Here is a 26,006-nt window from a genome sequence, read left to right as displayed (position 1 = left end):
GAAGAACATGCCGAACCCCGGGATCGAACCAGGGACCTTTAGATCTTCAGTCTAACGCTCTCCCAACTGAGCTATTTCGGCCTGTGCTGCTAGTTGTGGAGGTCACTGTTTTGGGAATTTGAAGATGTTCCACATCATAGAAATGCAAAGACATTGTGAATACAATTACAAGAATAACAAAAATTTCCAAACCGGAAGTAAATTTTTTAAACGTGTTGTGTTTTTGTACATTTTCATGGTGTGAAAAGATGCCGAAACGCGGGATCGAACCAGGGACCTTTAGATCTTCAGTCTAACGCTCTCCCAACTGAGCTATTTCTGCCTCCTCTTACAGTAAGCGGGGACACTTTTTTAAAAAATTGAAGACACAACAACAGCATAGAAATCCAACTGCATTACAAACCAGAGTCCTCTCCAGCACAAGAAAATTTCCAATTACTTCACAGGAAGCTACATTTATTTAAATTAGTTGATAAGTATCAATATACTAGCAAGATAAAGCTTAACATTGAAGCAAGGACCTTTAGAGCTTCAGCGAGACCATGGCAAAACCTAGAGATGAGCCAGGTACTTCAAGATCTTCAGTGTAAAGCTCTGCATACTGAGCAAGGACCTGTAGAGCTTCAGCGAGACCATTGCAAAACCTAGAGATGTGCCAGATACTTCAAGATCTTCAGTGTAAAGCTCTCCACACTGAACTATTTTAGCTTCACGAGAGTGAAAAGATGATCTCCCTTTGAAGAATTTGAAGACATTCCATCGTAAACTAAATTTCACAAAGTTACAATACATTTAATATGAACCTTTCCAAAACCCAGAAACTAAACAGGGACCTTAAGCCTAATGCTCTGCCAACCAAGCCATTTGAGCCTCTGAGAAAACGTTTTGTTTTCAATTGAATTATGTTCTATATTTTTCTCAGGACATTTTGAACAATCTGGCAATTTTCAGGCAGCATGGAAATTCTAATAGACTAAGAAAAAACAAAACAAAACCGAAAGACTTTTTAAACTTTCATCAATCACATTGTTTTGGTTACCAAGCATATCCAATATTGGATTTCAAGTAGGGATGTTGAGATTTTCAGTGCATCAGTCCTTGCTGGTGGTTTTAAAGCCTACTGAAAAAGTTTTGGGATGGATTTAGAAATGGGTACTTTTAATCATGTACTTTCCTGAATGAGGAGCATCCCTATCAATTTACGAAAGAAAAAGGAGACTTCCAAAATAGTTATCGGTTGTTTTATATCCAAAGAAGAACATGCCGAAACCTGGGATCGAACCAGGGACCTTTAGATCTTCAGTCTAACGCTCTCCCAACTGAGCTATTTCGGCCTGTGCTGCTAGTTGTGGAGGTCACTGTTTTGGGAATTTGAAGATGTTCCACATCATAGAAATGCAAAGACATTGTGAATACAATTACAAGAATAACAAAAATTTCCAAACCGGAAGTAAATTTTTTAAACGTGTTGTGTTGTATTTTAGTACATTTATATGGTGTGAAAAGATGCCGAAACCCGGGATCGAACCAGGGACCTTTAGATCTTCAGTCTAACGCTCTCCCAACTGAGCTATTTCTGCCTCCTCTTACAGTAAGCGGGGACACTTTTTTAAAAAATTGAAGACACAACAACAGCATAGAAATCCAACTGCATTACAAACCAGAGTCCTCTCCAGCACAAGAAAATTTCCAATTACTTCACAGGAAGCTACATTTATTTAAATTAGTTGATAAGTATCAATATACTAGCAAGATAAAGCTTAACATTGAAGCAAGGACCTTTAGAGCTTCAGCGAGACCATGGCAAAACCTAGAGATGAGCCAGGTACTTCAAGATCTTCAGTGTAAAGCTCTGCATACTGAGCAAGGACCTGTAGAGCTTCAGCGAGACCATTGCAAAACCTAGAGATGTGCCAGATACTTCAAGATCTTCAGTGTAAAGCTCTTTACACTGAACTATTTTAGCTTCACGAGAGTGAAAAGATGATCTCCCTTTGAAGAATTTGAAGACATTCCATCGTGAACTAAATTTCACAAAGTTACAATACATTTAATATGAACCTTTCCAAAACCCAGAAACTAAACAGGGACCTTAAGCCTAATGCTCTGCCAACCAAGCCATTTGAGCCTCTGAGAAAACGTTTTGTTTTCAATTGAATTATGTTCTATATTTTTCTCAGGACATTTTGAACAATCTGGCAATTTTCAGGCAGCATGGAAATTCTAATAGACTAAGAAAAAACAAAACAAAACCGAAAGACTTTTTAAACTTTCATCAATCACATTGTTTTGGTTACCAAGCATATCCAATATTGGATTTCAAGTAGGGATGTTGAGATTTTCAGTGCATCAGTCCTTGCTGGTGGTTTTAAAGCCTACTGAAAACGTTTTGGGATGGATTTAGAAATGGGTACTTTTAATCATGTACTTTCCTGAATGAGGAGCATCCCTATCAATTTACTAAAGAAAAAGGAGACTTCCAAAATAGTTATCGGTTGTTTTTTATCCAAAGAAGAACATGCCGAAACCCGGGATCGAACCAGGGACCTTTAGATCTTCAGTTTAACGCTCTCCCAACTGAGCTATTTCGGCCTGTGCTGCTAGTTGTGGAGGTCACTGTTTTGGGAATTTGAAGATGTTCCACATCATAGAAATGCAAAGACATTGTGAATACAATTACAAGAATAACAAAAATTTCCAAACCGGAAGTAAATTTTTTAAACGTGTTGTGTTGTATTTTTGTACATTTATATGGTGTGAAAAGATGCTGAAACCCGGGATCGAACCAGGGACCTTTAGATCTTCAGTCTAACGCTCTCCCAACTGAGCTATTTCGGCCTCCTCTAACAGTAAGCGTGGACACTTTTTAAAAAAATTGAAGACACAACAACAGCATAGAAATCCAACTGCATTACAAACCAGAGTCCTCTCCAGCACAAGAAAATTTCCAATTACTTCACAGGAAGCTACATTTCTTTAAATTAGTTGATAAGTATCAATATACTAGCAAGATAAAGCTTAACATTGAAGCAAGGACCTTTAGAGCTTCAGCGAGACCATGGCAAAACCTAGAGATGAGCCAGGTACTTCAAGATCTTCAGTGTAAAGCTCTGCATACCGAGCAAGGACCAGTAGAGCTTCAGCGAGACCATTGCAAAACCTAGAGATGTGCCAGATACTTCAAGATCTTCAGTGTAAAGCTCTCCACACAGAACTATTTTAGCTTCACGAGAGTGAAAAGATGATCTCCCTTTGAAGAATTTGAAGACATTCCATCGTGAACTAAATTTCACAAAGTTACAATACATTTAATATGAACCTTTCCAAAACCCAGAAACTAAACAGGGACCTTAAGCCTAATGCTCTGCCAACCAAGCCATTTGAGCCTCTGAGAAAACGTTTTGTTTTCAATTGAATTATGTTCTATATTTTTCTCAGGACATTTTGAACAATCTGGCAATTTTCAGGCAGCATGGAAATTCTAATAGACTAAGAAAAAACAAAACAAAACCGAAAGACTTTTTAAACTTTCATCAATCACATTGTTTTGGTTACCAAGCATATCCAATATTGGATTTCAAGTAGGGATGTTGAGATTTTCAGTGCATCAGTCCTTGCTGGTGGTTTTAAAGCCTACTGAAAACGTTTTGGGATGGATTTAGAAATGGGTACTTTTAATCATGTACTTTCCTGAATGAGGAGCATCCCTATCAATTAACGAAAGAAAAAGGAGACTTCCAAAATAGTTATCGGTTGTTTTGTATCCAAAGAAGAACATGCCGAAACCCGGGATCGAACCAGGGACCTTTAGATCTTCAGTCTAACGCTCTCCCAACTGAGCTATTTCGGCCTGTGCTGCTAGTTGTGGAGGTCACTGTTTTGGGAATTTGAAGATGTTCCACATCATAGAAATGCAAAGACATTGTGAATACAATTACAAGAATAACAAAAATTTCCAAACCGGAAGTAAATTTTTTAAACGTGTTGTGTTGTATTTTTGTACATTTATATGGTGTGAAAAGATGCCGAAACCCGGGATCGAACCAGGGACCTTTAGATCTTCAGTCTAACGCTCTCCCAACTGAGCTATTTCGGCCTCCTCTAACAGTTTGCGTGGACACTTTTTAAAAAAATTGAAGACACAACAACAGCATAGAAATCCAACTGCATTACAAACCAGAGTCCTCTCCAGCACAAGAAAATTTCCAATTACTTCACAGGAAGCTACATTTATTTAAATTAGTTGATAAGTATCAATATACTAGCAAGATAAAGCTTAACATTGAAGCAAGGACCTTTAGAGCTTCAGCGAGACCATGGCAAAACCTAGAGATGAGCCAGGTACTTCAAGATCTTCAGTGTAAAGCTCTGCATACCGAGCAAGGACCAGTAGAGCTTCAGCGAGACCATTGCAAAACCTAGAGATGTGCCAGATACTTCAAGATCTTCAGTGTAAAGCTCTCCACACAGAACTATTTTAGCTTCACGAGAGTGAAAAGATGATCTCCCTTTGAAGAATTTGAAGACATTCCATCGTGAACTAAATTTCACAAAGTTACAATACATTTAATATGAACCTTTCCAAAACCCAGAAACTAAACAGGGACCTTAAGCCTAATGCTCTGCCAACCAAGCCATTTGAGCCTCTGAGAAAACGTTTTGATTTCAATTGAATTATGTTCTATATTTTTCTCAGGACATTTTGAACAATCTGGCAATTTTCAGGCAGCATGGAAATTCTAATAGACTAAGAAAAAACAAAACAAAACCGAAAGACTTTTTAAACTTTCATCAATCACATTGTTTTGGTTACCAAGCATATCCAATATTGGATTTCAAGTAGGGATGTTGAGATTTTCAGTGCATCAGTCCTTGCTGGTGGTTTTAAAGCCTACTGAAAACGTTTTGGGATGGATTTAGAAATGGGTACTTTTAATCATGTACTTTCCTGAATGAGGAGCATCCCTATCAATTAACGAAAGAAAAAGGAGACTTCCAAAATAGTTATCGGTTGTTTTGTATCCAAAGAAGAACATGCCGAAACCCGGGATCGAACCAGGGACCTTTAGATCTTCAGTCTAACGCTCTCCCAACTGAGCTATTTCGGCCTGTGCTGCTAGTTGTGGAGGTCACTGTTTTGGGAATTTGAAGATGTTCCACATCATAGAAATGCAAAGACATTGTGAATACAATTACAAGAATAACAAAAATTTCCAAACCGGAAGTAAATTTTTTAAACTTGTTGTGTTGTATTTTTGTACATTTATATGGTGTGAAAAGATGCCGAAACCCGGGATCGAACCAGGGACCTTTAGATCTTCAGTCTAACGCTCTCCCAACTGAGCTATTTCGGCCTCCTCTAACAGTTTGCGTGGACACTTTTTAAAAAAATTGAAGACACAACAACAGCATAGAAATCCAACTGCATTACAAACCAGAGTCCTCTCCAGCACAAGAAAATTTCCAATTACTTCACAGGAAGCTACATTTCTTTAAATTAGTTGATAAGTATCAATATACTAGCAAGATAAAGCTTAACATTGAAGCAAGGACCTTTAGAGCTTCAGCGAGACCATGGCAAAACCTAGAGATGAGCCAGGTACTTCAAGATCTTCAGTGTAAAGCTCTGCATACCGAGCAAGGACCTGTAGAGCTTCAGCGAGACCATTGCAAAACCTAGAGATGTGCCAGATACTTCAAGATCTTCAGTGTAAAGCTCTCCACACTGAACTATTTTAGCTTCACGAGAGTGAAAAGATGATCTCCCTTTGAAGAATTTGAAGACATTCCATCGTGAACTAAATTTCACAAAGTTACAATACATTTAATATGAACCTTTCCAAAACCCAGAAACTAAACAGGGACCTTAAGCCTAATGCTCTGCCAACCAAGCCATTTGAGCCTCTGAGAAAACGTTTTGTTTTCAATTGAATTATGTTCTATATTTTTCTCAGGACATTTTGAACAATCTGGCAATTTTCAGGCAGCATGGAAATTCTAATAGACTAAGAAAAAACAAAACAAAACCGAAAGACTTTTTAAACTTTCATCAATCACATTGTTTTGGTTACCAAGCATATCCAATATTGGATTTCAAGTAGGGATGTTGAGATTTTCAGTGCATCAGTCCTTGCTGGTGGTTTTAAAGCCTACTGAAAACGTTTTGGGATGGATTTAGAAATGGGTACTTTTAATCATGTACTTTCCTGAATGAGGAGCATCCCTATCAATTTACGAAAGAAAAAGGAGACTTCCAAAATAGTTATCGGTTGTTTTATATCCAAAGAAGAACATGCCGAAACCCGGGATCGAACCTGGGACCTTTAGATCTTCAGTCTAACGCTCTCCCAAAAGCTATTTCGGCCTGTGCTGCTAGTTGTGGAGGTCACTGTTTTGGGAATTTGAAGATGTTCCACATCATAGAAATGCAAAGACATTGTGAATACAATTACAAGAATAACAAAAATTTCCAAACCGGAAGTAAATTTTTTAAACGTGTTGTGTTGTATTTTAGTACATTTATATGGTGTGAAAAGATGCTGAAACCCATGATCGAACCAGGGACCTTTAGATCTTCAGTCTAACGCTCTCCCAACTGAGCTATTTCTGCCTCCTCTTACAGTAAGCGGGGACACTTTTTTTAAAAATTGAAGACACAACAACAGCATAGAAATCCAACTGCATTACAGACCAGAGTCCTCTCCAGCACAAGAAAATTTCCAATTACTTCACAGGAAGCTACATTTATTTAAATTAGTTGATAAGTATCAATATACTAGCAAGATAAAGCTTAACATTGAAGCAAGGACCTTTAGAGCTTCAGCGAGACCATGGCAAAACCTAGAGATGAGCCAGGTACTTCAAGATCTTCAGTGTAAAGCTCTGCATACCGAGCAAGGACCTGTAGAGCTTCAGCGAGACCATTGCAAAACCTAGAGATGTGCCAGATACTTCAAGATCTTCAGTGTAAAGCTCTCCACACTGAACTATTTTAGCTTCACGAGAGTGAAAAGATGATCTCCCTTTGAAGAATTTGAAGACATTCCATCGTGAACTAAATTTCACAAAGTTACAATACATTTAATATGAACCTTTCCAAAACCCAGAAACTAAACAGGGACCTTAAGCCTAATGCTCTGCCAACCAAGCCATTTGAGCCTCTGAGAAAACGTTTTGTTTTCAATTGAATTATGTTCTATATTTTTCTCAGGACATTTTGAACAATCTGGCAATTTTCAGGCAGCATGGAAATTCTAATAGACTAAGAAAAAACAAAACAAAACCGAAAGACTTTTTAAACTTTCATCAATCACATTGTTTTGGTTACCAAGCATATCCAATATTGGATTTCAAGTAGGGATGTTGAGATTTTCAGTGCATCAGTCCTTGCTGGTGGTTTTAAAGCCTACTGAAAACGTTTTGGGATGGATTTAGAAATGGGTACTTTTAATCATGTACTTTCCTGAATGAGGAGCATCCCTATCAATTTACGAAAGAAAAAGGAGACTTCCAAAATAGTTATCGGTTGTTTTATATCCAAAGAAGAACATGCCGAAACCCGGGATCGAACCTGGGACCTTTAGATCTTCAGTCTAACGCTCTCCCAACAGAGCTATTTCGGCCTGTGCTGCTAGTTGTGGAGGTCACTGTTTTGGGAATTTGAAGATGTTCCACATCATAGAAATGCAAAGACATTGTGAATACAATTACAAGAATAACAAAAATTTCCAAACCGGAAGTAAATTTTTTAAACGTGTTGTGTTGTATTTTAGTACATTTATATGGTGTGAAAAGATGCTGAAACCCAGGATCGAACCAGGGACCTTTAGATCTTCAGTCTAACGCTCTCCCAACTGAGCTATTTCTGCCTCCTCTTACAGTAAGCGGGGACACTTTTTTTAAAAATTGAAGACACAACAACAGCATAGAAATCCAACTGCATTACAGACCAGAGTCCTCTCCAGCACAAGAAAATTTCCAATTACTTCACAGGAAGCTACATTTATTTAAATTAGTTGATAAGTATCAATATACTAGCAAGATAAAGCTTAACATTGAAGCAAGGACCTTTAGAGCTTCAGCGAGACCATGGCAAAACCTAGAGATGAGCCAGGTACTTCAAGATCTTCAGTGTAAAGCTCTGCATACTGAGCAAGGACCTGTAGAGCTTCAGCGAGACCATTGCAAAACCTAGAGATGTGCCAGATACTTCAAGATCTTCAGTGTAAAGCTCTTTACACTGAACTATTTTAGCTTCACGAGAGTTAAAAGATGATCTCCCTTTGAAGAATTTGAAGACATTCCATCGTGAACTAAATTTCACAAAGTTACAATACATTTAATATGAACCTTTCCAAAACCCAGAAACTAAACAGGGACCTTAAGCCTAATGCTCTGCCAACCAAGCCATTTGAGCCTCTGAGAAAACGTTTTGTTTTCAATTGAATTATGTTCTATATTTTTCTCAGGACATTTTGAACAATCTGGCAATTTTCAGGCAGCATGGAAATTCTAATAGACTAAGAAAAAACAAAACAAAACCGAAAGACTTTTTAAACTTTCATCAATCACATTGTTTTGGTTACCAAGCATATCCAATATTGGATTTCAAGTAGGGATGTTGAGATTTTCAGTGCATCAGTCCTTGCTGGTGGTTTTAAAGCCTACTGAAAACGTTTTGGGATGGATTTAGAAATGGGTACTTTTAATCATGTACTTTCCTGAATGAGGAGCATCCCTATCAATTTACGAAAGAAAAAGGAGACTTCCAAAATAGTTATCGGTTGTTTTATATCCAAAGAAGTACATGCTGAAACCCAGGATCAAACCAGGGACCTTTAGATCTTCAGTCTAACGCTCTCCCAACTGAGCTATTTCGGCCTGTGCTGCTAGTTGTGGAGGTCACTGTTTTGGGAATTTGAAGATGTTCCACATCATAGAAATGCAAAGACATTGTGAATACAATTACAAGAATAACAAAAATTTCCAAACCGGAAGTAAATTTTTTAAACGTGTTGTGTTGTATTTTTGTACATTTATATGGTGTGAAAAGATGCCGAAACCCGGAATCGAACCAGGGACCTTTAGATCTTCAGTCTAACGCTCTCCCAACTGAGCTATTTCGGCCTCCTTTTACAGTAAGCGGGGACACTTTTTTAAAAAATTGAAGACACAACAACAGCATAGAAATCCAACTGCATTACAAACCAGAGTCCTCTCCAGCACAAGAAAATTTCCAATTACTTCACAGGAAGCTACATTTCTTTAACCCCTTCGCGCTCCGCGGCGGATATATCCGCCACGGAGCGCAGTGACTTAGCGCTCAGTGGCGGATATATCCGCCACGGCTCCTATGCCGGCTCGGCTCTGGATCAGAGCCGAACCGGCATCGGGAAACACGGGGTGCCGGCTGTAACTAATAGCCGGCACCCCAGTGTAACACCCGCGATCGGAGTTGTCTCCGATCGCGGGTGCTTAACCCGTTAGATGCCGCGGTCAGCGCGACCGCGGCATCTAACAAGTATCTGGGGGGTCTTTCCCCCACGATCGGCCCCCCCGAACCGTTTTCGGGGGGCGCCGATCGTTGCTATAGTAACTCTGGGGTCCGATCTGGACCCCAGAGTTACTAGCAAGAATTGCCAGTAAGATGGCGTCTGTGACGTCATCTTACTGGCAAAGTGCCAGCCTATGCAAGTGCATAGGCTGACACTGATAATACTCTGCAATACATGAGTATTGCAGAATATTATCATGAAGAAGCAATCAGAAGATTGCTTCTTCATGTCCCATGGTATAAAAGTGAAAAAGTAAAAAAAAAAGTTATTCAATAAAAAAATAAAGTCATAAATCACTAAAAATGCCCCAAACCCCCAAAACATATAAAGAGACATATAACTCAAAAAAAAAGTCTAAATCATAACACAAACCCCACATATATAGTATCACCGCGTCCGTAACAACCCGTAGAATAAAAGTAAATCATTATTGAACCCCCACGATAAACGCCGTAAAAAAAAACTGTTATAAACCCTCCAAAAATTATGATTTTTACCTTTTCAATCCCACAAAAAATGATATAAAATGCGACCAAAAAACCATATGTACTCAGACATGATACTGGTGCAAAGTACAACATGTCCCGCAAAAAACAAGCCATCAACCAGCTCCGTAGCCAAAAACGTAACAAAGTTATGCCACTTGGAAGATGGCAATACAAAAATTATAGATTTTTCCCCACATTAGGGTTTTGTTTGACAAATTTAGTAAAACGTAAGAAAATATATTCATGTCTGGTATCCCCGTAATCGTATCAACCCATAGAATAAAGATAACATGACTATTAGGCTATACGGTGAACACCAAAAAAAAAAAAGTAAAAAATCCAGTACAGAATTGATGCTTTTCTACTCCTGCCCTCAAAAAAAGTTCCTAAATTTTCAACAATAGGTGATACCAACCCCAAAATGGTAACAATGGAAAAAGCATCTCATCCCGCAAAAAAAATGCCGTCACATGGCCCCAATAACGAAAAAGCGAAAATTTTATAGCCTTCAAAAGGGGCCAATGAGGAAACTAAATTCCTGGCAGCTGCAGCGCCCTCCTTCCCTTCTGCGCCTCGCTGTGCCCCCATAAAACAAGTAACGGCCACATGTGGGGGGTCTTTGTACTCAGGAGAAATTGCAGAACAAATTGTATGGTGGGTTTTCTCTTTTTATATTTTGGAAATGTGTAAATTTTGGTGCTAAATGAACGTATAAGGGAACAATATGACCATTCTAAATTTCACCTCCATTTTGATTCAATTACTATGAAGATCTCAAGGGGTTAACAATCTTCGTAAAAGCTGTTTCTGATAGCTTGAGGGGTGCAGATTTGAAAAGGTTGGTTATATAGGGGGTTTTGATGCTAAATATGTAAAATTTCATTCAAAACTGTATTTATCCCCAAAATAGTCAATTCTGAAAATCCGGAAAAGCGATATTCTATTTGCAAGCCGCGTGACGTCAAAATAAATTATCCAGATATTTCAGAAATTATGAAAATGTAAAGTAGACAAATGGGAAATGTTATTCAGCAACTTATTTAGCTGGTAAATCTATCTGCCTGAAAACGTGATGATTTAGAATTTCGAAAATGGCAAATTTTTCAAAAAATTCATCACATTTTCTTTTTTTTGTAAATAAACGCAAAACTTATCTGCCAAAATTTACCACTAAAATGAAGTACAACATGTGGGGAAAAAACAATCTCAGAATCGCTTTGATAAGTAACAGTGTTCAAAAGTTATAACCATATAAAGCGAAGCAAGTCAGAATCCAAAAAATCGGGCTGAGCCTTAAGCTGTAAAATGGCTGCGTCCTTAAGGGGTTAAATTAGTTGATAAGTATCAATATACTAGCAAGATAAAGCTTAACATTGAAGCAAGGACCTTTAGAGCTTCAGCGAGACCATGGCAAAACCTAGAGATGAGCCAGGTACTTCAAGATCTTCAATGTAAAGCTCTGCATACTGAGCAAGGACCTGTAGAGCTTCAGCGAGACCATTGCAAAACCTAGAGATGTGCCAGATACTTCAAGATCTTCAGTGTAAAGCTCTCCACACAGAACTATTTTAGCTTCACGAGAGTCAAAAGATGATCTCCCTTTGAAGAATTTGAAGACATTCCATCGTGAACTAAATTTCACAAAGTTACAATACATTTAATATGAACCTTTCCAAAACCCAGAAACTAAACAGGGACCTTAAGCCTAATGCTCTGCCAACCAAGCCATTTGAGCGTCTGAGAAAACGTTTTGTTTTCAATTGAATTAAGTTCTATATTTTTCTCAGGACATTTTGAACAATCTGGCAATTTTCAGGCAGCATGGAAATTCTAATAGACTAAGAAAAAACAAAACAAAACCGAAAGACTTTTTAAACTTTCATCAATCACATTGTTTTTGTTACCAAGCATATCCAATATTGGATTTCAAGTAGGGATGTTGAGATTTTCAGTGCATCAGTCCTTGCTGGTGGTTTTAAAGCCTACTGAAAACGTTTTGGGATGGATTTAGAAATGGGTACTTTTAATCATGTACTTTCCTGAATGAGGAGCATCCCTATCAATTTACGAAAGAAAAAGGAGACTTCCAAAATAGTTATCGGTTGTTTTATATCCAAAGAAGAACATGCTGAAACCCGGGATTGAACCAGGGACCTTTAGATCTTCAGTCTAACGCTCTCCCAACTGAGCTATTTCGGCCTGTGCTGCTAGTTGTGGAGGTCACTTTTTTGGGAATTTGAAGATGTTCCACATCATAGAAATGCAAAGACATTGTGAATACAATTACAAGAATAACAAAAATTTCCAAACCGGAAGTAAATTTTTTAAACGTGTTGTGTTGTATTTTTGTACATTTATATGGTGTGAAAAGATGCCGAAACCCGGGATTGAACCAGGGACCTTTAGATCTTCAGTCTAACGCTCTCCCAACTGAGCTATTTCTGCCTCCTCTTACAGTAAGCGGGGACACTTTTTTAAAAAATTGAAGACACAACAACAGCATAGAAATCCAACTGCATTACAAACCAGAGTCCTCTCCAGCACAAGAAAATTTCCAATTACTTCACAGGAAGCTACATTTATTTAAATTAGTTGATAAGTATCAATATACTAGCAAGATAAAGCTTAACATTGAAGCAAGGACCTTTAGAGCTTCAGCGAGACCATGGCAAAACCTAGAGATGAGCCAGGTACTTCAAGATCTTCAGTGTAAAGCTCTGCATACTGAGCAAGGACCTGTAGAGCTTCAGCGAGACCATTGCAAAACCTAGAGATGTGCCAGATACTTCAAGATCTTCAGTGTAAAGCTCTTTACACAGAACTATTTTAGCTTCACGAGAGTGAAAAGATGATCTCCCTTTGAAGAATTTGAAGACATTCCATCGTGAACTAAATTTCACAAAGTTACAATACATTTAATATGAACCTTTCCAAAACCCAGAAACTAAACAGGGACCTTAAGCCTAATGCTCTGCCAACCAAGCCATTTGAGCCTCTGAGAAAACGTTTTGTTTTCAATTGAATTATGTTCTATATTTTTCTCAGGACATTTTGAACAATCTGGCAATTTTCAGGCAGCATGGAAATTCTAATAGACTAAGAAAAAACAAAACAAAACTGAAAGACTTTTTAAACTTTCATCAATCACATTGTTTTGGTTACCAAGCATATCCAATATTGGATTTCAAGTAGGGATGTTGAGATTTTCAGTGCATCAGTCCTTGCTGGTGGTTTTAAAGTCTACTGAAAACGTTTTGGGATGGATTTAGAAATGGGTACTTTTAATCATGTACTTTCCTGAATGAGGAGCATCCCTATCAATTTACGAAAGAAAAAGGAGACTTCCAAAATAGTTATCAGTTGTTTTATATCCAAAGAAGAACGTGCCGAAACCCGGGATCGAACCAGGGACCTTTAGATCTTCAGTCTAACGCTCTCCCAACTGAGCTATTTCGGCCTGTGCTGCTAGTTGTGGAGGTCACTGTTTTGGGAATTTGAAGATGTTCCACATAATAGAAATGCAAAGACATTGTGAATACAATTACAAGAATAACAAAAATTTCCAAACCGGAAGTAAATTTTTTAAACGTGTTGTGTTGTATTTTTGTACATTTATATGGTGTGAAAAGATGCCGAAACCTGGGATCGAACCAGGGACCTTTAGATCTTCAGTCTAACGCTCTCCCAACTGAGCTATTTCGGCCTCCTCTAACAGTTTGCGTGGACACTTTTTAAAAAAATTGAAGACACAACAACAGCATAGAAATCCAACTGCATTACAAACCAGAGTCCTCTCCAGCACAAGAAAATTTCCAATTACTTCACAGGAAGCTACATTTCTTTAAATTAGTTGATAAGTATCAATATACTAGCAAGATAAAGCTTAACATTGAAGCAAGGACCTTTAGAGCTTCAGCGAGACCATGGCAAAACCTAGAGATGAGCCAGGTACTTCAAGATCTTCAGTGTAAAGCTCTGCATACCGAGCAAGGACCTGTAGAGCTTCAGCGAGACCATTGCAAAACCTAGAGATGTGCCAGATACTTCAAGATCTTCAGTGTAAAGCTCTCCACACAGAACTATTTTAGCTTCACGAGAGTGAAAAGATGATCTCCCTTTGAAGAATTTGAAGACATTCCATCGTGAACTAAATTTCACAAAGTTACAATACATTTAATATGAACCTTTCCAAAACCTAGAAACTAAACAGGGACCTTAAGCCTAATGCTCTGCCAACCAAGCCATTTGAGCCTCTGAGAAAACGTTTTGTTTTCAATTGAATTATGTTCTATATATTTCTCAGGACATTTTGAACAATCTGGCAATTTTCAGGCAGCATGGAAATTCTAATAGACTAAGAAAAAACAAAACAAAACCGAAAGACTTTTTAAACTTTCATCAATCACATTGTTTTGGTTACCAAGCATATCCAATATTGGATTTCAAGTAGGGATGTTGAGATTTTCAGTGCATCAGTCCTTGCTGGTGGTTTTAAAGCCTACTGAAAACGTTTTGGGATGGATTTAGAAATGGGTACTTTTAATCATGTACTTTCCTGAATGAGGAGCATCCCTATCAATTTACGAAAGAAAAAGGAGACTTCCAAAATAGTTATCGGTTGTTTTATATCCAAAGAAGAACATGCCGAACCCCGGGATCGAACCAGGGACCTTTAGATCTTCAGTCTAACGCTCTCCCAACTGAGCTATTTCGGCCTGTGCTGCTAGTTGTGGAGGTCACTGTTTTGGGAATTTGAAGATGTTCCACATCATAGAAATGCAAAGACATTGTGAATACAATTACAAGAATAACAAAAATTTCCAAACCGGAAGTAAATTTTTTAAACGTGTTGTGTTTTTGTACATTTTCATGGTGTGAAAGGATGCCGAAACGCGGGATCGAACCAGGGACCTTTAGATCTTCAGTCTAACGCTCTCCCAACTGAGCTATTTCTGCCTCCTCTTACAGTAAGCGGGGACACTTTTTTAAAAAATTGAAGACACAACAACAGCATAGAAATCCAACTGCATTACAAACCAGAGTCCTCTCCAGCACAAGAAAATTTCCAATTACTTCACAGGAAGCTACATTTATTTAAATTAGTTGATAAGTATCAATATACTAGCAAGATAAAGCTTAACATTGAAGCAAGGACCTTTAGAGCTTCAGCGAGACCATGGCAAAACCTAGAGATGAGCCAGGTACTTCAAGATCTTCAGTGTAAAGCTCTGCATACTGAGCAAGGACCTGTAGAGCTTCAGCGAGACCATTGCAAAACCTAGAGATGTGCCAGATACTTCAAGATCTTCAGTGTAAAGCTCTCCACACTGAACTATTTTAGCTTCACGAGAGTGAAAAGATGATCTCCCTTTGAAGAATTTGAAGACATTCCATCGTGAACTAAATTTCACAAAGTTACAATACATTTAATATGAACCTTTCCAAAACCCAGAAACTAAACAGGGACCTTAAGCCTAATGCTCTGCCAACCAAGCCATTTGAGCCTCTGAGAAAACGTTTTGTTTTCAATTGAATTATGTTCTATATTTTTCTCAGGACATTTTGAACAATCTGGCAATTTTCAGGCAGCATGGAAATTCTAATAGACTAAGAAAAAACAAAACAAAACCGAAAGACTTTTTAAACTTTCATCAATCACATTGTTTTGGTTACCAAGCATATCCAATATTGGATTTCAAGTAGGGATGTTGAGATTTTCAGTGCATCAGTCCTTGCTGGTGGTTTTAAAGCCTACTGAAAAAGTTTTGGGATGGATTTAGAAATGGGTACTTTTAATCATGTACTTTCCTGAATGAGGAGCATCCCTATCAATTTACGAAAGAAAAAGGAGACTTCCAAAATAGTTATCGGTTGTTTTATATCCAAAGAAGAACATGCCGAAACCTGGGATCGAACCAGGGACCTTTAGATCTTCAGTCTAACGCTCTCCCAACTGAGCTATTTCGGCCTGTGCTGCTAGTTGTGGAGGTCACTGTTTTGGGAATTTGAAGATGTTCCACATCATAGAAATGCAAAGACATTGTGAATACAATTACAAGAATAACAAAAATTTCCAAACCGGAAGTAAATTTTTTAAACGTGTTGTGTTGTATTTTTGTACATTTATATGGTGTGAAAAGATGCCGAAACCCGGGATCGAACCAGGGACCTTTAGATCTTCAGTCTAACGCTCTCCCAACTGAGCTATTTCTGCCTCCTCTTACAGTAAGCGGGGACACTTTTTTAAAAAATTGAAGACACAACAACAGCATAGAAATCCAACTGCATTACAAACCAGAGTCCTCTCCAGCACAAGAAAATTTCCAATTACTTCACAGGAAGCTACATTTATTTAAATTAGTTGATAAGTATCAATATACTAGCAAGATAAAGCTTAACATTGAAGCAAGGACCTTTAGAGCTTCAGCGAGACCATGGCAAAACCTAGAGATGAGCCAGGTACTTCAAGATCTTCAGTGTAAAGCTCTGCATACTGAGCAAGGACCTGTAGAGCTTCAGCGAGACCATTGCAAAACCTAGAGATGTGCCAGATACTTCAAGATCTTCAGTGTAAAGCTCTTTACACTGAACTATTTTAGCTTCACGAGAGTGAAAAGATGATCTCCCTTTGAAGAATTTGAAGACATTCCATCGTGAACTAAATTTCACAAAGTTACAATACATTTAATATGAACCTTTCCAAAACCCAGAAACTAAACAGGGACCTTAAGCCTAATGCTCTGCCAACCAAGCCATTTGAGCCTCTGAGAAAACGTTTTGTTTTCAATTGAATTATGTTCTATATTTTTCTCAGGACATTTTGAACAATCTGGCAATTTTCAGGCAGCATGGAAATTCTAATAGACTAAGAAAAAACAAAACAAAACCGAAAGACTTTTTAAACTTTCATCAATCACATTGTTTTGGTTACCAAGCATATCCAATATTGGATTTCAAGTAGGGATGTTGAGATTTTCAGTGCATCAGTCCTTGCTGGTGGTTTTAAAGCCTACTGAAAACGTTTTGGGATGGATTTAGAAATGGGTACTTTTAATCATGTACTTTCCTGAATGAGGAGCATCCCTATCAATTTACTAAAGAAAAAGGAGACTTCCAAAATAGTTATCGGTTGTTTTTTATCCAAAGAAGAACATGCCGAAACCCGGGATCGAACCAGGGACCTTTAGATCTTCAGTTTAACGCTCTCCCAACTGAGCTATTTCGGCCTGTGCTGCTAGTTGTGGAGGTCACTGTTTTGGGAATTTGAAGATGTTCCACATCATAGAAATGCAAAGACATTGTGAATACAATTACAAGAATAACAAAAATTTCCAAACCGGAAGTAAATTTTTTAAACGTGTTGTGTTGTATTTTTGTACATTTATATGGTGTGAAAAGATGCTGAAACCCGGGATCGAACCAGGGACCTTTAGATCTTCAGTCTAACGCTCTCCCAACTGAGCTATTTCGGCCTCCTCTAACAGTAAGCGTGGACACTTTTTAAAAAAATTGAAGACACAACAACAGCATAGAAATCCAACTGCATTACAAACCAGAGTCCTCTCCAGCACAAGAAAATTTCCAATTACTTCACAGGAAGCTACATTTCTTTAAATTAGTTGATAAGTATCAATATACTAGCAAGATAAAGCTTAACATTGAAGCAAGGACCTTTAGAGCTTCAGCGAGACCATGGCAAAACCTAGAGATGAGCCAGGTACTTCAAGATCTTCAGTGTAAAGCTCTGCATACCGAGCAAGGACCAGTAGAGCTTCAGCGAGACCATTGCAAAACCTAGAGATGTGCCAGATACTTCAAGATCTTCAGTGTAAAGCTCTCCACACAGAACTATTTTAGCTTCACGAGAGTGAAAAGATGATCTCCCTTTGAAGAATTTGAAGACATTCCATCGTGAACTAAATTTCACAAAGTTACAATACATTTAATATGAACCTTTCCAAAACCCAGAAACTAAACAGGGACCTTAAGCCTAATGCTCTGCCAACCAAGCCATTTGAGCCTCTGAGAAAACGTTTTGTTTTCAATTGAATTATGTTCTATATTTTTCTCAGGACATTTTGAACAATCTGGCAATTTTCAGGCAGCATGGAAATTCTAATAGACTAAGAAAAAACAAAACAAAACCGAAAGACTTTTTAAACTTTCATCAATCACATTGTTTTGGTTACCAAGCATATCCAATATTGGATTTCAAGTAGGGATGTTGAGATTTTCAGTGCATCAGTCCTTGCTGGTGGTTTTAAAGCCTACTGAAAACGTTTTGGGATGGATTTAGAAATGGGTACTTTTAATCATGTACTTTCCTGAATGAGGAGCATCCCTATCAATTAACGAAAGAAAAAGGAGACTTCCAAAATAGTTATCGGTTGTTTTGTATCCAAAGAAGAACATGCCGAAACCCGGGATCGAACCAGGGACCTTTAGATCTTCAGTCTAACGCTCTCCCAACTGAGCTATTTCGGCCTGTGCTGCTAGTTGTGGAGGTCACTGTTTTGGGAATTTGAAGATGTTCCACATCATAGAAATGCAAAGACATTGTGAATACAATTACAAGAATAACAAAAATTTCCAAACCGGAAGTAAATTTTTTAAACGTGTTGTGTTGTATTTTTGTACATTTATATGGTGTGAAAAGATGCCGAAACCCGGGATCGAACCAGGGACCTTTAGATCTTCAGTCTAACGCTCTCCCAACTGAGCTATTTCGGCCTCCTCTAACAGTTTGCGTGGACACTTTTTAAAAAAATTGAAGACACAACAACAGCATAGAAATCCAACTGCATTACAAACCAGAGTCCTCTCCAGCACAAGAAAATTTCCAATTACTTCACAGGAAGCTACATTTATTTAAATTAGTTGATAAGTATCAATATACTAGCAAGATAAAGCTTAACATTGAAGCAAGGACCTTTAGAGCTTCAGCGAGACCATGGCAAAACCTAGAGATGAGCCAGGTACTTCAAGATCTTCAGTGTAAAGCTCTGCATACCGAGCAAGGACCAGTAGAGCTTCAGCGAGACCATTGCAAAACCTAGAGATGTGCCAGATACTTCAAGATCTTCAGTGTAAAGCTCTCCACACAGAACTATTTTAGCTTCACGAGAGTGAAAAGATGATCTCCCTTTGAAGAATTTGAAGACATTCCATCGTGAACTAAATTTCACAAAGTTACAATACATTTAATATGAACCTTTCCAAAACCCAGAAACTAAACAGGGACCTTAAGCCTAATGCTCTGCCAACCAAGCCATTTGAGCCTCTGAGAAAACGTTTTGATTTCAATTGAATTATGTTCTATATTTTTCTCAGGACATTTTGAACAATCTGGCAATTTTCAGGCAGCATGGAAATTCTAATAGACTAAGAAAAAACAAAACAAAACCGAAAGACTTTTTAAACTTTCATCAATCACATTGTTTTGGTTACCAAGCATATCCAATATTGGATTTCAAGTAGGGATGTTGAGATTTTCAGTGCATCAGTCCTTGCTGGTGGTTTTAAAGCCTACTGAAAACGTTTTGGGATGGATTTAGAAATGGGTACTTTTAATCATGTACTTTCCTGAATGAGGAGCATCCCTATCAATTAACGAAAGAAAAAGGAGACTTCCAAAATAGTTATCGGTTGTTTTGTATCCAAAGAAGAACATGCCGAAACCCGGGATCGAACCAGGGACCTTTAGATCTTCAGTCTAACGCTCTCCCAACTGAGCTATTTCGGCCTGTGCTGCTAGTTGTGGAGGTCACTGTTTTGGGAATTTGAAGATGTTCCACATCATAGAAATGCAAAGACATTGTGAATACAATTACAAGAATAACAAAAATTTCCAAACCGGAAGTAAATTTTTTAAACTTGTTGTGTTGTATTTTTGTACATTTATATGGTGTGAAAAGATGCCGAAACCCGGGATCGAACCAGGGACCTTTAGATCTTCAGTCTAACGCTCTCCCAACTGAGCTATTTCGGCCTCCTCTAACAGTTTGCGTGGACACTTTTTAAAAAAATTGAAGACACAACAACAGCATAGAAATCCAACTGCATTACAAACCAGAGTCCTCTCCAGCACAAGAAAATTTCCAATTACTTCACAGAAAGCTACATTTCTTTAAATTAGTTGATAAGTATCAATATACTAGCAAGATAAAGCTTAACATTGAAGCAAGGACCTTTAGAGCTTCAGCGAGACCATGGCAAAACCTAGAGATGAGCCAGGTACTTCAAGATCTTCAGTGTAAAGCTCTGCATACCGAGCAAGGACCTGTAGAGCTTCAGCGAGACCATTGCAAAACCTAGAGATGTGCCAGATACTTCAAGATCTTCAGTGTAAAGCTCTCCACACTGAACTATTTTAGCTTCACGAGAGTGAAAAGATGATCTCCCTTTGAAGAATTTGAAGACATTCCATCGTGAACTAAATTTCACAAAGTTACAATACATTTAATATGAACCTTTCCAAAACCCAGAAACTAAACAGGGACCTTAAGCCTAATGCTCTGCCAACCAAGCCATTTGAGCCTCTGAGAAAACGTTTTGTTTTCAATTGAATTATGTTCTATATTTTTCTCAGGACATTTTGAACAATCTGGCAATTTTCAGGCAGCATGGAAATTCTAATAGACTAAGAAAAAACAAAACAAAACCGAAAGACTTTTTAAACTTTCATCAATCACATTGTTTTGGTTACCAAGCATATCCAATATTGGATTTCAAGTAGGGATGTTGAGATTTTCAGTGCATCAGTCCTTGCTGGTGGTTTTAAAGCCTACTGAAAACGTTTTGGGATGGATTTAGAAATGGGTACTTTTAATCATGTACTTTCCTGAATGAGGAGCATCCCTATCAATTTACGAAAGAAAAAGGAGACTTCCAAAATAGTTATCGGTTGTTTTATATCCAAAGAAGAACATGCCGAAACCCGGGATCGAACCTGGGACCTTTAGATCTTCAGTCTAACGCTCTCCCAACAGAGCTATTTCGGCCTGTGCTGCTAGTTGTGGAGGTCACTGTTTTGGGAATTTGAAGATGTTCCACATCATAGAAATGCAAAGACATTGTGAATACAATTACAAGAATAACAAAAATTTCCAAACCGGAAGTAAATTTTTTAAACGTGTTGTGTTGTATTTTAGTACATTTATATGGTGTGAAAAGATGCTGAAACCCAGGATCGAACCAGGGACCTTTAGATCTTCAGTCTAACGCTCTCCCAACTGAGCTATTTCTGCCTCCTCTTACAGTAAGCGGGGACACTTTTTTTAAAAATTGAAGACACAACAACAGCATAGAAATCCAACTGCATTACAGACCAGAGTCCTCTCCAGCACAAGAAAATTTCCAATTACTTCACAGGAAGCTACATTTATTTAAATTAGTTGATAAGTATCAATATACTAGCAAGATAAAGCTTAACATTGAAGCAAGGACCTTTAGAGCTTCAGCGAGACCATGGCAAAACCTAGAGATGAGCCAGGTACTTCAAGATCTTCAGTGTAAAGCTCTGCATACTGAGCAAGGACCTGTAGAGCTTCAGCGAGACCATTGCAAAACCTAGAGATGTGCCAGATACTTCAAGATCTTCAGTGTAAAGCTCTTTACACTGAACTATTTTAGCTTCACGAGAGTTAAAAGATGATCTCCCTTTGAAGAATTTGAAGACATTCCATCGTGAACTAAATTTCACAAAGTTACAATACATTTAATATGAACCTTTCCAAAACCCAGAAACTAAACAGGGACCTTAAGCCTAATGCTCTGCCAACCAAGCCATTTGAGCCTCTGAGAAAACGTTTTGTTTTCAATTGAATTATGTTCTATATTTTTCTCAGGACATTTTGAACAATCTGGCAATTTTCAGGCAGCATGGAAATTCTAATAGACTAAGAAAAAACAAAACAAAACCGAAAGACTTTTTAAACTTTCATCAATCACATTGTTTTGGTTACCAAGCATATCCAATATTGGATTTCAAGTAGGGATGTTGAGATTTTCAGTGCATCAGTCCTTGCTGGTGGTTTTAAAGCCTACTGAAAACGTTTTGGGATGGATTTAGAAATGGGTACTTTTAATCATGTACTTTCCTGAATGAGGAGCATCCCTATCAATTTACGAAAGAAAAAGGAGACTTCCAAAATAGTTATCGGTTGTTTTATATCCAAAGAAGTACATGCTGAAACCCAGGATCAAACCAGGGACCTTTAGATCTTCAGTCTAACGCTCTCCCAACTGAGCTATTTCGGCCTGTGCTGCTAGTTGTGGAGGTCACTGTTTTGGGAATTTGAAGATGTTCCACATCATAGAAATGCAAAGACATTGTGAATACAATTACAAGAATAACAAAAATTTCCAAACCGGAAGTAAATTTTTTAAACGTGTTGTGTTGTATTTTTGTACATTTATATGGTGTGAAAAGATGCCGAAACCCGGAATCGAACCAGGGACCTTTAGATCTTCAGTCTAACGCTCTCCCAACTGAGCTATTTCGGCCTCCTTTTACAGTAAGCGGGGACACTTTTTTAAAAAATTGAAGACACAACAACAGCATAGAAATCCAACTGCATTACAAACCAGAGTCCTCTCCAGCACAAGAAAATTTCCAATTACTTCACAGGAAGCTACATTTCTTTAAATTAGTTGATAAGTATCAATATACTAGCAAGATAAAGCTTAACATTGAAGCAAGGACCTTTAGAGCTTCAGCGAGACCATGGCAAAACCTAGAGATGAGCCAGGTACTTCAAGATCTTCAGTGTAAAGCTCTGCATACTGAGCAAGGACCTGTAGAGCTTCAGCGAGACCATTGCAAAACCTAGAGATGTGCCAGATACTTCAAGATCTTCAGTGTAAAGCTCTCCACACTGAACTATTTTAGCTTCACGAGAGTGAAAAGATGATCTCCCTTTGAAGAATTTGAAGACATTCCATCGTGAACTAAATTTCACAAAGTTACAATACATTTAATATGAACCTTTCCAAAACCCAGAAACTAAACAGGGACCTTAAGCCTAATGCTCTGCCAACCAAGCCATTTGAGCCTCTGAGAAAACGTTTTGTTTTCAATTGAATTATGTTCTATATTTTTCTCAGGACATTTTGAACAATCTGGCAATTTTCAGGCAGCATGGAAATTCTAATAGACTAAGAAAAAACAAAACAAAACCGAAAGACTTTTTAAACTTTCATCAATCACATTGTTTTGGTTACCAAGCATATCCAATATTGGATTTCAAGTAGGGATGTTGAGATTTTCAGTGCATCAGTCCTTGCTGGTGGTTTTAAAGCCTACTGAAAACGTTTTGGGATGGATTTAGAAATGGGTTCTTTTAATCATGTACTTTCCTGAATGAGGAGCATCCCTATCAATTTACGAAAGAAAAAGGAGATTTCCAAAATAGTTATCAGTTGTTTTATATCCAAAAAAGAACGTGCCGAAACCCGGGATTGAACCAGGGACCTTTAGATCTTCAGTCTAACGCTCTCCCAACTGAGCTATTTCGGCCTGTGCTGCTAGTTGTGGAGGTCACTGTTTTGGGAATTTGAAGATGTTCCACATCATAGAAATGCAAAGACATTGTGAATACAATTACAAGAATAACAAAAATTTCCAAACCGGAAGTAAATTTTTTAAACGTGTTGTGTTGTATTTTTGTACATTTATATGGTGTGAAAAGATGCCGAAACCCGGGATCGAACCAGGGACCTTTAGATCTTCAGTCTAACGCTCTCCCAACTGAGCTATTTCGGCCTCCTCTAACATTAAGCGTGGACACTTTTTAAAAAAATTGAAGACACAACAACAGCATAGAAATCCAACTGCATTACAAACCAGAGTCCTCTCCAGCACAAGAAAATTTCCAATTACTTCACAGGAAGCTACATTTATTTAAATTAGTTGATAAGTATCAATATACTAGCAAGATAAAGCTTAACATTGAAGCAAGGACCTTTAGAGCTTCAGCGAGACCATGGCAAAACCTAGAGATGAGCCAGGTACTTCAAGATCTTCAGTGTAAAGCTCTGCATACTGAGCAAGGACCTGTAGAGCTTCAGCGAGACCATTGCAAAACCTAGAGATGTGCCAGATACTTCAAGATCTTCAGTGTAAAGCTCTTTACACTGAACTATTTTAGCTTCACGAGAGTGAAAAGATGATCTCCCTTTGAAGAATTTGAAGACATTCCATCGTGAACTAAATTTCACAAAGTTACAATACATTTAATATGAACCTTTCCAAAACCCAGAAACTAAACAGGGACCTTAAGCCTAATGCTCTGCCAACCAAGCCATTTGAGCCTCTGAGAAAACGTTTTGTTTTCAATTGAATTATGTTCTATATTTTTCTCAGGACATTTTGAACAATCTGGCAATTTTCAGGCAGCATGGAAATTCTAATAGACTAAGAAAAAACAAAACAAAACCGAAAGACTTTTTAAACTTTCATCAATCACATTGTTTTGGTTACCAAGCATATCCAATATTGGATTTCAAGTAGGGATGTTGAGATTTTCAGTGCATCAGTCCTTGCTGGTGGTTTTAAAGCCTACTGAAAACGTTTTGGGATGGATTTAGAAATGGGTACTTTTAATCATGTACTTTCCTGAATGAGGAGCATCCCTATCAATTTACGAAAGAAAAAGGAGACTTCCAAAATAGTTATCGGTTGTTTTATATCCAAAGAAGAACATGCCGAAACCCAGGATCGAACCAGGGACCTTTAGATCTTCAGTCTAACGCTCTCCCAACTGAGCTATTTCGGCCTGTGCTGCTAGTTGTGGAGGTCACTGTTTTGGGAATTTGAAGATGTTCCACATCATAGAAATGCAAAGACATTGTGAATACAATTACAAGAATAACAAAAATTTCCAAACCGGAAGTAAATTTTTTAAACGTGTTGTGTTGTATTTTTGTACATTTATATGGTGTGAAAAGATGCCGAAACCCGGGATCAAACCAGGGACCTTTAGATCTTCAGTCTAACGCTCTCCCAACTGAGCTATTTCGGCCTCCTCCTACAGTAAGCGGGGACACTTTTTTAAAAAATTGAAGACACAACAACAGCATAGAAATCCAACTGCATTACAAACCAGAGTCCTCTCCAGCACAAGAAAATTTCCAATTACTTCACAGGAAGCTACATTTATTTAAATTAGTTGATAAGTATCAATATACTAGCAAGACAAAGCTTAACATTGAAGCAAGGACCTTTAGAGCTTCAGCGAGACCATGGCAAAACCTAGAGATGAGCCAGGTACTTCAAGATCTTCAGTGTAAAGCTCTGCATACCGAGCAAGGACCTGTAGAGCTTCAGCGAGACCATTGCAAAACCTAGAGATGTGCCAGATACTTCAAGATCTTCAGTGTAAAGCTCTCCACACTGAACTATTTTAGCTTCACGAGAGTGAAAAGATGATCTCCCTTTGAAGAATTTGAAGACATTCCATCGTGAACTAAATTTCACAAAGTTACAATACATTTAATATGAACCTTTCCAAAACCCAGAAACTAAACAGGGACCTTAAGCCTAATGCTCTGCCAACCAAGCCATTTGAGCCTCTGAGAAAACGTTTTGTTTTCAATTGAATTATGTTCTATATTTTTCTCAGGACATTTTGAACAATCTGGCAATTTTCAGGCAGCATGGAAATTCTAATAGACTAAGAAAAAACAAAACAAAACCGAAAGACTTTTTAAACTTACATCAATCACATTGTTTTGGTTACCAAGCATATCCAATATTGGATTTCAAGTAGGGATGTTGAGATTTTCAGTGCATCAGTCCTTGCTGGTGGTTTTAAAGCCTACTGAAAACGTTTTGGGATGGATTTAGAAATGGGTACTTTTAATCATGTACTTTCCTGAATGAGGAGCATCCCTATCAATTAACGAAAGAAAAAGGAGACTTCCAAAATAGTTATCGGTTGTTTTGTATCCAAAGAAGAACATGCCG

The 26,006-nt window shown here is 38.0% G+C and overlaps 15 non-coding genes across 15 annotated transcripts; all 15 read right to left on the bottom strand.

Moving 5' to 3' along the window:
* Positions 1-1,261: 1,261 nt before the first annotated feature.
* TRNAF-GAA (transfer RNA phenylalanine (anticodon GAA)) lies at positions 1,262-1,334 on the bottom strand. Its single transcript has one exon. It is a non-coding gene; the product is annotated as a tRNA-Phe (tRNA).
* A 2,443-nt stretch (positions 1,335-3,777) lies between these two features.
* On the bottom strand, positions 3,778-3,850 carry TRNAF-GAA (transfer RNA phenylalanine (anticodon GAA)). The gene has a single exon. It is a non-coding gene; the product is annotated as a tRNA-Phe (tRNA).
* A 173-nt stretch (positions 3,851-4,023) lies between these two features.
* TRNAF-GAA (transfer RNA phenylalanine (anticodon GAA)) lies at positions 4,024-4,096 on the bottom strand. Its single transcript has one exon. It is a non-coding gene; the product is annotated as a tRNA-Phe (tRNA).
* Positions 4,097-5,035: 939 nt separating this feature from the next.
* TRNAF-GAA (transfer RNA phenylalanine (anticodon GAA)) lies at positions 5,036-5,108 on the bottom strand. Its single transcript has one exon. It is a non-coding gene; the product is annotated as a tRNA-Phe (tRNA).
* Positions 5,109-5,281: 173 nt separating this feature from the next.
* On the bottom strand, positions 5,282-5,354 carry TRNAF-GAA (transfer RNA phenylalanine (anticodon GAA)). The gene has a single exon. It is a non-coding gene; the product is annotated as a tRNA-Phe (tRNA).
* A 3,699-nt stretch (positions 5,355-9,053) lies between these two features.
* On the bottom strand, positions 9,054-9,126 carry TRNAF-GAA (transfer RNA phenylalanine (anticodon GAA)). The gene has a single exon. It is a non-coding gene; the product is annotated as a tRNA-Phe (tRNA).
* A 4,300-nt stretch (positions 9,127-13,426) lies between these two features.
* TRNAF-GAA (transfer RNA phenylalanine (anticodon GAA)) lies at positions 13,427-13,499 on the bottom strand. Its single transcript has one exon. It is a non-coding gene; the product is annotated as a tRNA-Phe (tRNA).
* A 173-nt stretch (positions 13,500-13,672) lies between these two features.
* On the bottom strand, positions 13,673-13,745 carry TRNAF-GAA (transfer RNA phenylalanine (anticodon GAA)). The gene has a single exon. It is a non-coding gene; the product is annotated as a tRNA-Phe (tRNA).
* A 2,192-nt stretch (positions 13,746-15,937) lies between these two features.
* On the bottom strand, positions 15,938-16,010 carry TRNAF-GAA (transfer RNA phenylalanine (anticodon GAA)). The gene has a single exon. It is a non-coding gene; the product is annotated as a tRNA-Phe (tRNA).
* A 2,443-nt stretch (positions 16,011-18,453) lies between these two features.
* Positions 18,454-18,526, bottom strand: TRNAF-GAA (transfer RNA phenylalanine (anticodon GAA)). The gene has a single exon. It is a non-coding gene; the product is annotated as a tRNA-Phe (tRNA).
* Positions 18,527-18,699: 173 nt separating this feature from the next.
* TRNAF-GAA (transfer RNA phenylalanine (anticodon GAA)) lies at positions 18,700-18,772 on the bottom strand. The gene has a single exon. It is a non-coding gene; the product is annotated as a tRNA-Phe (tRNA).
* Positions 18,773-19,711: 939 nt separating this feature from the next.
* On the bottom strand, positions 19,712-19,784 carry TRNAF-GAA (transfer RNA phenylalanine (anticodon GAA)). The gene has a single exon. It is a non-coding gene; the product is annotated as a tRNA-Phe (tRNA).
* A 173-nt stretch (positions 19,785-19,957) lies between these two features.
* TRNAF-GAA (transfer RNA phenylalanine (anticodon GAA)) lies at positions 19,958-20,030 on the bottom strand. Its single transcript has one exon. It is a non-coding gene; the product is annotated as a tRNA-Phe (tRNA).
* Positions 20,031-22,473: 2,443 nt separating this feature from the next.
* TRNAF-GAA (transfer RNA phenylalanine (anticodon GAA)) lies at positions 22,474-22,546 on the bottom strand. The gene has a single exon. It is a non-coding gene; the product is annotated as a tRNA-Phe (tRNA).
* Positions 22,547-23,731: 1,185 nt separating this feature from the next.
* On the bottom strand, positions 23,732-23,804 carry TRNAF-GAA (transfer RNA phenylalanine (anticodon GAA)). Its single transcript has one exon. It is a non-coding gene; the product is annotated as a tRNA-Phe (tRNA).
* Between the last annotated feature and the right edge of the window lie 2,202 nt (positions 23,805-26,006).

This window comes from Engystomops pustulosus, chromosome 1 (genome assembly GCF_040894005.1).
Source record: "Engystomops pustulosus chromosome 1, aEngPut4.maternal, whole genome shotgun sequence".
In the NCBI taxonomy this organism is placed as follows: Eukaryota; Metazoa; Chordata; class Amphibia; order Anura; family Leptodactylidae; genus Engystomops; species Engystomops pustulosus.
This window is presented reverse-complemented; position numbering and strand designations above follow the sequence as displayed.